This window comes from Strigops habroptila, chromosome 5 (genome assembly GCF_004027225.2).
Source record: "Strigops habroptila isolate Jane chromosome 5, bStrHab1.2.pri, whole genome shotgun sequence".
Taxonomy (NCBI): Eukaryota; Metazoa; Chordata; class Aves; order Psittaciformes; family Psittacidae; genus Strigops; species Strigops habroptila.
Genome location: NC_044281.2, coordinates 15,921,999 through 15,934,311, shown reverse-complemented (window position 1 = coordinate 15,934,311; position 12,313 = coordinate 15,921,999).

Genomic DNA, 12,313 nt, shown 5'->3' with positions numbered 1-12,313 from the left:
GCCCGCTGTGAGTCTTGCCACCTTGAAATGCTCTTCCCCAGGGGAAAACAGACTGGGGCTACCCACTGTGAGATCACTCTTTAGAAAAAGAGAAGTGGAGCGAGGCCAGGACTTAGCTGCTTAGGTAGTATTGACTAAGGTAGTGTCAGCATTTGTATTTTCTTTAGATTGTGACATAAGGAAAAGTCCTTTCATAGCTTATTCAGCTGAAAAAAAAAGAAGAAACAATAGCATGACGTTTTCTAATCAGATATTTTTCCCACTTTTCCAAAAGACAGTGTCCATCTGTTTTAGCATCTGCTCAGTGTAGTTCAAAATCCTCCTAAAACCAATGAATAAGAGAAGTGGCTTCACAGCCTTCAAAATGTCCATATCTAAGAATTTTCCGGGGAAAAAAGTTGTGCATGTTCTCATTATTGCTGCAAAAAAGTCTCTGACCCCTGATCTCTCTGCCTCTTTAAATACAGCATGCAAGGTCCATTTACTTCAGCAGGTCTGAGAAAAGTACTTGAGTCAAAATTTTGATGTTTCCAAATGCAAATGATTCTTTTAAAGAGCGAAAATTTGCTCTGCTCTAGACTAAAAGCACTGACCTTTTGTTGCACTTTCTTTGGAGCCCTTACCTCATTTTCAGACGTAGTCTGCTCCCTTATTATTGCTGTATCATGTATAACACGAAATTTTTGATGGAAAATGTAGTTTTGAAGCAATAAAACAACCTGCACAAGTTTTTTTTCCACATACCTCACTATCCAACAGGAGAACATGGGAAGGAGTTGTTTGTGAAAGACTGCTGTTGGTCATCTTTCCCTTTCTCTGAACACTCACTGTCAATACCCCATTCTATTGTGTTCTATTTTCCCCAGACATGCAAAGCAGACGCTTTTTCTCCTGCCTAAAAACCTGAAAACATTACATATACCTCTCATTTCTACTAAGTCTCCCTGGTGTCTTTGTACTCTCTGGCTCATATTTTTGCCTTCAGTTTGCTCCTTCTGCATTTCCAATGATCTAGGACACTTCACAAAAGTAATTTGATATCAATATTCATAAAATAATAATTCAAGTCTGACGGGACCATTGGAGGTCATTGAACAGTTCCGCCTCATGAATCAACTCACATACTATGTTCATAACAGAATTTTATCTCAGTGATCATAACCTGATGGCATACCAGATATATGTCTGCCTGGTGCATGAACATTTCAGTTGAGTGCTAGATATATAAATTCACTTGTTTTTTCATGTACGTTTTAGACTGTTTTGTCAGATTGAATTTATCTGTAAGCTTTAGTTTATTGAATACGTACTCTCTCCTGATATGACAAAAAGTAATGCCACAGTATTTTAGTTCAGTCAAAAGAAGTGAAAAGGCACACACTAAGAAACAAAACTACTCTCATTTGGGTTGTCTTTATTCACAGTTTTGCTGATTGCTTAGCTCTGTACTGACTTCTAGAAAATTTTAAAATTATTGTCTGTTATATTCCATAATCTCCTTCCTATGTGTGCTAACCCTTCCTTTTGCCTTGCACATTATTGGTTCCAAATGTGATCTTCCAGCCTGTGTTTCTGCCTTTCTGTGCTGCCAGTCTGATATTACCTGCTTGAATGAGGAGGAGTGGTCTAGGCACAGCTTTCCTGAAAGCATCAGCCAGTGTCTTGACAGATATACTAGCGTGAGGTAATCTAACTGTAAACTGTCAAAAGAACTGGAGGATCTTTTCCCTGAGGGAGCCAGATGAGATTCCATGTGAATCAGATGATAATATGCCTACAAAAGACTACTTACACTCAAAACACGTAACAAATGTATTTCTAATCAGAATAATCCCCACAACCATGTTACCCAGGGGTTTCAGGTATGATGAATGAGGCACTATTCCATTGGCCTTGTTGACGCTGAGGTAACTGCCTATTTTATGGAATCCTGGTGGCCCATTTTTAGCATATAGAAGCAGCAAAGGCTTCAATTTTGTGTCTGTTTTTATCACTGAGTGGAATGCAAGATCTGCAAGTAAGGAAAAGCTGTTCATGCACGTGTACTGACATCTGCATTAGTAACCGATGAAGTCTGTTTTATCCTACCTATTTCTGTTCCTTCCTTGTTGCTTCTGATTAGCATTTGTACATTTCCATGAAAACTAGACTTTTTATTTTGGAAATAGCAAAAGATGACAACCACTGGTGACTGATACATGAAAATGCTGCTATCTTAGTGACAAATGTCAGAGTGGATAGTAAAGCAGGGTGAGAAGCATCATGGTGCCTTAAGAGAGAGATGAAATACAGTGAAATGAAATATAGATGACATACATAGATAAAAAAAAGTCTAAATGGCTGACCCTATTTTTATAAGGAATGACATTTACATGGCAAAAGCAATGGAAATTAAATTATTATCTTTAAATGGCAGTAATTAAAGATTATGAGGCTACAGCAGTCTTCTGTAGAAATAGATGGATATATGATTGAATGAGTTAGTGATGGAAAAGCCTCCATTCAGCACATAATCGTCATCAGATTTTCTTTATCTGAAAGCAGTGTTATAGCTTTATCACCAGAGTGACTAAAATGGAATGAATTAAAATGTCATCTGTAATTAAGTCAATCTTTTTTTTATTATTCATTTTACCAATGGAATCATTACATGACAAGGAGGGAGGGGGGGACCAAACAGGTTATCTGATAAAATCAGTATGATCAGTGATTTCAACCTGAAATTATTATTGTTTTCAGTAAACTGGTTAAAACATGAGCTGTGTTAAGGCTTACAACTTATTTATTTTTAGCTATATGGGCACATTTATTAAATCAATAGTATTATACTTGCTTTGGAAAGGTACAAGAGCTGGTCTATATGTAGGTTTTGGTGAGACATACAACTAACAGCTAGGAATTTTAGTGCAGATTTAGTTACAATGAAATACTTATTTACTTACTGTGATACAGTAAGTATTCTTTCTCTTTTTGTCTGATAAACTCTGTGGAAGTTGGGCTCCTAATCCAAGTTGGTTTGAAACTAACTTTGTAACTGAATAAGGCAATTGGGAGAACAGTCCCTAGGAAAAGGAAATGTATTTTAAAGAGTATTTAAATGATAATATCAAACCACGAAAATGGATAGCAGCTCAAATTGTGAATTTAAAATTGAATGTAAATGTTTCCTACGGAGGTAGCAAGAGGTTGAATGCATATATCATATACATATATATCGTATGTACAAATTTTTACCAAAAGTCACATTTCTGAATATTTGTGAATATCCTTTCTTTTTAGCACACGTTTGTGACAACAGAATATGAACAAATTCTCTTTGATAGGTCAAATTCTACAGCCACAGGAGCACATATATTCATTTCCTGATACACCTTTGTTAGTTTTTACCTAGGAACACACTCAAAGCCACCCCGGTGAACCTGGCAAAGATTTACGTTTAAAGGGGACTTGTAGCAGTGCATGTCCTGAGGGTTAGTTGCCCCCACATGACCCTGGCTGCTGCCCAAGCAGGACATAGAGCTGTGTAAGCGCAATAAGGACAGTGTATTTACTGCTCAGGTGATTGAACTGATGAAGCAGCTCAAAGCTTTCCTTGTTAGGAAAGGCTCCAAGACTGCTTTTAAATTAAACCACTGGTCTGCAACATGTTTAACTAATCTTATAATAGGAAGGAAGGAGAAAAGCAGGGAATATGTTTGAATTCTTCTTTTACGTTCATACTAACAATAAGAATAAACCAAGGAAACTACAACAGGGTGGAGGTTCATTTATCCAGTAGCGCTGTGTACTGTTCTTTATAGAATCCGGGAACTGATGTTTCTGTATCCCAAGTATGCAATTCTAAATGTTCCGTAGGAGTTGTTTAAGGAGACCTTATACACATGAAAAGTATCTATTAGTGTATTTAAATCTAAGCACAGATGAAGTATAACGAACAATCTGTTAAATGTTAATGTAATTTATCCTTTCTTAATTTACAAACATGACATATTGCATGTATTTAGTGTTAATCTGTTTTAGACAGTCATTTGTTTTGACCTATGTCCATAATATATTATGTACCTTGAGATATTTATCTTGTCACTTTGAAACAAGATTACAATTAATATGACTCACATGAGTTTAAATTAGTACTCCAACTAGAGATGTGTGAGTAATGAATTAGCCACAGTCTTGAACTGTTGGCAGACAATTTAAATTGCCTGCCTCTTTCTGATGTGCGATCTGGAATCACTAAATATGTACACGGTCTTAAGTGAACATGTTTTTTAGATCAGTGACTGAGCAATAATCTTTAAACACTTTTTTTTTCTAAGAGAAATCACAACAACAAAAAAAAGTTAGTTTGGGACTGTATAGTCAGATGTCTGGCTGCAAACAATTCTTCCACAGATTTGTTTTGTCACACCACATTTGGTTTGCTATTGTAAGGTCAAGCCTAAAAAGTTAAATGGCTGCCTTTAGGAAGCAGGACTGTAATTGTGATATCATTAGAAATACTGAATTGTAGATAATACTTTATATTTGTACTTGTCACTTGTCTGGTTTTTGACAAGAAGAGGCAGTTTTGATGGGCTTCCCGTGGTCCTTGTGTTTTTTATCCTGTTATCCAATTTTCTGCTGCACTGCTTTCCTTCTGTCACACTGACTGCTAGCCAGCCTTGCGTCCTTTACTGGAAGGGCATACAAAGCTTTTCGCTATAGTGGACAGAAATAAAAGGAGAGGCAATAACAGGGCTGAATTTTGATAAGTACCTTATGTCCCCTGTCCAGGGTAAGTCATACATGATCTATATATCACTTAAGATCTTTCAAATATTATAGAAAATGTAACATTTATGGAATACGTGTATATAACAAATAAATATACTTTTAAAAAAATCTAATAAATCCCGAAAAAGGAGAAAACAATCTGATTTTAAGGGCTATTTGTGGATGACAGGAAAACACTTCAGTTTAGTGATCCTGTGTTCTTTGAAAAAGCCAGAAGGAAAAGAAAACCCCAAGAAAACAACCAGCCCATAAAGCACAATATAAGTCTTAGTAAATATATGAATACTACTCAAAAATCTCTACCCTTTATTCAGGTTATGATGTCCAATAGTCTTTGGATATGAATTTCCATTAACTTACAATTTTTTTAGAACTGGAGTTTGGCTTGAACAATTTTGAACGTTTATACTCTGTACATGTTTGCATGCTGATTTAATCTGTTTTAGATATATCTTAGGCAAAACTGACTTAGTCTCTGCTAATGGTCACATTTGCTCTTATTCAAGTGCAACTGTTGTGTAGGGCTTGACTTATTGCATGAAGCCCTGGCTTTTTATTATACTCGATGCCAAAATTATTTGAGTGTTTTAAAACCCCAGCCCCCTAAAATTAAAGACACAGACATAATGATGTAGGCAAGACATCAAGGCCATGGCTGAACTTGCAAAGCTAGGAGCCCTTTGAGTTCCAACATTTGTGTTCATGCTTCATTTGGACTCCACCATGAGGTTAGAAGTTTGTAATAGCCAACCAGCCTCTCACCACGCTCTGGCTTCTTTGGCAGGGACCTTGAAAGCAGAAGAGAGGGGAGCGGCAGCAGACAGCGATCAGGTTCCCAGTCTGGACAATCAGGCATCTGGGACAGTTGGTGCCTTTGGAGTTGTGTGCCATCTAGCCATGCCCCAGGGGAGCTATATCTCATTCCAGATGTGATGAGCGGCCCTGCTCTAGGTCTTCAAACAGCTCCCTCCTACTTTGTTTCCCTGCCTTCTTTCTGCATAGCTGAGGTAGAAATGCTCTTGCAAACAGCTGTTCTTTTGTCATATACCATGGACTGCAAATACTGTTGCTCTGGGCGTTGCTGAGGAAGAAGACATTGAATGGAAAAAAGTGTTCTGTAAGCTATCAGAGACAGCTGCATTACTGAAAGAAATTACATTTAATGTGGTCCTATCATCCTTGATAAGTATTATGAGAACGCCTTTCTCCTTATTTGTTAAAATCTGTTTTCAGTACAGGGAATTTTTGGTTTATGTACATTTTTTTTGTGTATCATCTGTTTTTGTTGCTAGAGTCAATACCAATGTCTACTATAAAGGAAGAAATAATTGCCCTGAGTATCTGGGAAAATTTGGTAACACCGATTTTGGGAAAGGAGGCAGTCTCCCAAAGAAGCATTTGAATCCTTTTTAGTCACTTTCGAAACTATCTATCTTGAATAATATAATAAGTCATGAGATTATAGATAAAACCCTACTTCAGTCATGGGTTGAGCTATGATTTAGTAGATCTCTTTTTATAACTTTATTTTCAAGAGGTTTTTTTATATGCCATATGGGGTGTAGGATGTAGTTGGAACAGATTGGTGTTCATTAATCAGTAATTCATACTTATACAGAGCAGAATTAGTGTTAAAAGTAATGAATTCTCTAGCATTCTTGGTCAGGGACAGCAAATACTTACAAGCATGATGACTGCTGTCCTTACAGGGCTTCTTCTACAGCTGCCTCTTTCATTCCTACAGCACAGTGAGAGTATGCAGTATTATGTTTGGAAATGGATGGTGGCAGGATTCAGTGTTCACACTGGTTTATTAAGAGGCAAAGGTGATACAGGCACAAACTGAGAACAGTTAGTCATACCCTGGGCAAATTCAGGATGAGACTACAGGAGTTATATGATATCGTAAGAAACCTGACCACATGAAAGAAACTTAAAGGTACTACCAAGCTTTGAAAAGTCAAGAAAAGGGGAGTCAGATCAGTTTAATGCTCAAAGGTTTTGTAAGTCAGAGAGGAAGAAACATTTCTGTAAAAGAAATACATAGGATTTTTATTATATACTGTAGCTAGCTCTAAAATGCACTACCCAACACATTAGCAGGATATTTATACATATTTTTTACTTGTTTTGTTTTATACTACCAATGATCTTCAGAAATCTTACTTTTCATTAGACCACTTCAGTCTTTACGAACAGATGACTTCTAGTAGCTACCATGCCTAGGATTGCAGTCAGCAGAGCGTGCACTAAGGAGTCCTCTGTAAGGTATGAAGTACCTTCAGGCAAAAAACCTCTCTGAATTCTTAATTACTTATGTGACTTTCTCCTGCACTGGTTGTATCCTTGCATATAATATAGCACTAGTTTATTGACCTGTTTGTAGTGGTACATATCTCTTCTGATTTTATTCTGTTCTCTCTTACATACTGTGTGTGGTTTTTCTCATGAGAAACTAGGATTTTGTGTTGTGTTTTTTTTTTTTTTTTACTCCAGGCATACATTTGTGCTTGTGTTAATGTGTGTTCTTGAGTCCAGGGAGTGTCACAAATCCTACTCATTGAAAAAGCTGAAGAAGATGCCCCAAATAGGTGCTCTTGTCTTTAGTGTGCTGCATAACAGGTATGCACTTCAAAGAACTTTTAAAAATCTTTAGATTCAAGTACAAGCTAGATGGATATAAATCAAAAAGCAGGCAATGCAAAGACCTATTCCATTCAAAAGCTCACCTACATTAAGATTATGCTTTTCTGTTTTAATGTTTCTTGTTTTCAGGTAATTTTTATAGGCTTCTGTGGTTTAGTGCTGCTAAGTCAAAAGTGACTGTGATGCATATCTGAACTTCTGGATTCTCATTCATACTGAAAAACCAGATGTCTTGAGTTTTTTGTATCACAGTAGAATGATAGAAGGCACTTAGTGTTGTTGCAGGTCACCTGTGATATGAGGGAAAGCACTACGTGTCTGGATTTGAACAACCCATTTCAGAAAGAACAAGGGCTTTTTTTGACTCAGTAACTCCGGTCTGGTGATTTCAGTAGCTTTATAACTGTGCACTCTCTGGACTCAACCATAGAAATAAGGTTTCCAGTTTCCTCAGAAGTAAATGACTGCAAGAGACAATTCCTCTTCCAAGCAACAATTAGAGCATTAGCTGAACAAAGAGCTTCATCTGGCAATTAGTATTCCTGTGGTGAACAGGGATAGAATTAGTCAGAGATACAAGAGGCTCAGGCTGCAAGAGCTGAAGCAAAAGGCTCGGTGTGCAAGCTTTCTGATGCTCCAGTGCCTTTTCTCCTCCCGGTTTGAGAATCTCTCACATTTATTTTTCACAATAGGTTAATACTCTTGTGTCGAAAGAATACATTATGGCTCAAACATTCATCTCTGCTTCAAAAGATAGGCAACAGTTACTGGAAACAGCAGGACTCTCTGCTGTGTTTTTAGTCCTGAGGCTGATCAATAAACTCTGGTGACACAAGGGAGGAAGGGGTAACGCACTCACACACTGCTCAGCCCCAGGAATGCAGAAAGGATGAATAGAAAGCTAAATGTTTCTTTAAGGAATGAGACCCAAGCACAGATGGCACTCTGTATTCATGGAAGGCTCCCACATGGTGCAAAGAATTAGAGCCTGCAGGGCCCCATAAAAATAGTGGAATCACCTATACGCAAAATCTTCAGCCCAATTCACTCTCAGCTACATCGCTGTAAGATAGTAGGAGTAAAGGTATTAAAGTCATTGGATTAATGCAGTGTAACGCTGTCCTTAGAGCTGAACCTCACACCCACTGTGTGAAGTGCTTATCCAAAGGGCTTATAGTGACTGTGTCATGAATAAACCAGGCAAGAAACCTAAAATTCCATCTTTAGCCACCATGAACCGGATCATGGATACTATTTTGGGCCATGATACTCCTGTTGAGGTGGAAACAACCTAGAAATCCAGCTTAATGGAGCATCTGGGTATTTCACAGGGGTGGAAGGTAGGTCTTGCATTAAACATTTCTAAAGCACCATCTTTACAGTTATTTATCTCAGAAGTAGTGTGAAGTCAGGAGAAAGAAAAAAGTCTGGTCTTTCTACCTAGTAATCACAAGATGCCTAAAGCTCCCTTAAGAGAAAAATAAACTAATGTCATGCTCAGCCTTCTGAGCATGTCAAGTTGCAAGTCAGAAGAGTAAACTTCCAGATATTCCAGAAAACATTGCTCTGAAAGAACTTAGCTAATTCCAGGAATCTGCACCTTAAAAGGAAATCAGCAGAATTTATCTGCTGGACATTTGTAGTGGATATAAATCATGCATGATGCTTAGAGACAAATACTTGTTTGTATTACATGAATAAAGAATACAAAAGAAAATTGAGGTAATATTGAGCTAAAAATGATTGATTCAGAGACCAAAGGCACAAAGGCAAAGGGAGACCTTCCTGTTTAGCCATGAGGCTCAGAATAGATCCCCTTGCTCTCTAAACTCTTGAAGGAGCCTAGATGCAGTTAGTCTCAGACTTGGTCAACAGCATATATCTAAAGGGCTACAAGGGTACCAATTCACCACAGAGGAAATCTTTACACACTTCTGACTTAGCAGCAGTTTGTGGTTTTAAGGTGTATCTTACAACAGAATTTCCTGGACTTGTTATAGCTATCTATACACACATATGTATATGTAAAGATTTATAAAGGTACCTGTTAAAAATTCCCCTTGAGGTCAGCAAAACTTTCATGTCTAACGTCTAGGCATTTCTCAGCAGGTGAGGATTGAGTCTCAAGGAGTGGGGGACTTCAGCCCAGGTCCCATCTTTCAGTGGTGGTCCTGACAGTCCTCAGATTGTTGCAAACTGGAGTTTGCAAACACTGAGAGGTGTCCCACTCAGATGGAGATGTTGGTTGCAGCCTGCTGTGGTCCAGGAGAGCTCAAAGGGCCTCACTTTAGACCACTATTTATAGGGTCACAAGATGGTTTCCTTTAGTCGTTAGTAAATTTCCACCCTGGCCACAATCTGAGTTGGTAATTACTAGAAATTTTTTAAAACTCTGGTAACAATGGTACCATTACACTTGGACTACGATCAACGGAAGGTATGTTCTAAAGCTGTCAGGGGATGACTGGTTACCCCCACTCTCCCTTCCCACCTTAGCCAGGGAACGGGAGTTCCTTGTGTGATCAGTGCCTCTCTTAGCCATGCAAGGCTTTCTGGTATGGTTATGGGATGCTTCACTGCCCAACTCATTACACAAAGGCCAAGGCCTGATGGGAATCCTAAGATCATAGAGCAGCCCAGAGGATGGGAGGGGAAATGCACCACCACAGTTAGTTATGAATTCTTCCCAACAATGGAAAAAAACAGTTCTGTCAGTATCATGTTTGCTGATTGCTTTGCTTGAATTTCTGATCCTGCAGAACTGCTGTTAAAAGAACAGAATGGTAAAGATAAAGCAATCTGGGGAGACAAAACTTCTTCATCTAACTGCAGCACACCCAGATCCGACAGACTGTGCTGGAGGCAGCAGGCTGGGGAGAAGAGAGCTGTGACTATGTCTCTAAGCCCACATAGGCCATAGGAGTTATATGTGTTCCTGCCTGAGGAATCTTCCTTTCCTGAGTTTTTACTGAGGAATAGGCAGATAGAAGGGTACTCTATTTGTCCCACATCCTGCATGTCATCCCAAACTCAACCTTCTCAGCCACAAGTGAATTCTTGTGTTGTGGTTTTCTGCTGAAGGGGGCACTCCGCTCTGGGATGCCCTTTGAGCTGTGTGATGGTGTAAATCCATCAAGACTGGATCTTGAATTCCGGGTAGAAAGGGTTGCTGGTGAGGAGCTAGATGTGTGAAATACTAAGTTTTGAAACAGAACTGACCTTGGAGGAGAAGTAGTAGCATCAGATGTGAGTCAGGACCCATCATAAATCTTGTCCAGGTATGCACTGAATGTTTGGAGTTGGGATAAAATTAGAGACTGACGAAGAAGTGAGGATTTTTGTGTGAATAGCAGTGGGATTGTTGCAATTTAAGAATAATAGTGTGGTTTCAGTTGCCATGTCAAACGAAGGCAGTGTTACAGCTCTGTACAGCTCCAGAGCACTGTATCTGCAAGCTTTCTGTCTGCCTCGCCACATATCAGCCCTTGAAAAACTCCCTTCCCAGACCAAGGAGACCCCTCACAGCCTAGCGAGGCAGCCTGAAGAGTCCCTCTGTGCCACAACTAATGGCAGCTGTTGCTGCTAGGAAGGACGCTTAAGTATAATACATTACTTACCAGACAGATTTTGCACAGGTGCTACAGTTTCCTAGGTGGATGCTAGGTTGTTCATTTGGTGGAAACACATCCAAGAGCAATATAAAGTGTAAGAGGCCAGGCTGGTCTTTGGCATATAGCTTAAATACCTGGTCTAAGATACTTGAGTGAGGGTAGCTTAAGCATTGCTGAATTTGGAGATCATAGAAGCGACATCTTACAAATATACATGCTTATTAGGCATTATAGAGCCAGTACATAAACTAAGTTGGAGTAATTAAATAAGAAGGAGGCGAAGGGGTGAAAGAAAACACCATCTGCTGACTCTCAATCAGTCACTTATAAGCAAACTGGAATATAATGAAGGCCATTGCATTCTGATCATGAATAGATCCTTCTGCTTGGCTTGTGTTATTTTTTCTCAAAAATAGTGCATATGTTTTGTAACATTTTGGTAAACACATGAAAAAGAGAGGAAAAAGAAGGCTAAAAATCTCTGCTGAACTATATGAAATGCAGCAATTTGGATGCTTTATATTTTTTTGTATATTTACAGGCACTCTAATATTTACAATATCAATATTATTTACAGTATCAATAATTTGATTTGCAAGCTAAGAGCTTGATTATGCAGTCAGCAGTTTCACGTTGTCATAAGATCATTGTATTTGACAGAGTGAATCCAGATCAACGCTAATTCATGACCTTACATTCTCAGCTATTTATAGCCATTAACTGATACACTGGTTCTATTAGCTGACTGCTCAATGTAGGGTATTCATGGAATCTCCTCTAGGGTTGAAATAGCAATTGTTTTTAAGTCTGTGCATTTTCCAATGTGAATGATGACTTTCTAGGCTATTAATATAGAAGAGCGACATATAACGGCGTGCCCACCTGTTGTCAACCACCAGCAGCAAATAACATATGTTAACACAAGGCCAATGTTTTTTAATTAATACTTATAAAAATAAATCAATTAATACTTTGATCAGATGCAAATTATTCACTTATTGCAAAAAGTAAAATTCATTGCAGCATTGTCATGGGCATTCAAAGCCTACTTGTGAAACACTTAAGCAGATGAATGACTTTATGAGAAAGAACATGCCACAATACATGGGACAATTGTACGTAAGATACTCTTGGACTTAAGTCTTTTTTTGAAAGAGATTATATTGAGACATGCAATTACTGATACAGTCTTATAAGGACACATTCAACCACACCTGCAGTAAGGATTCAGTCCTATTGGTGTTAGTTCAGCTAATTATAAAATCAAGGAAGAATTTTGGGAA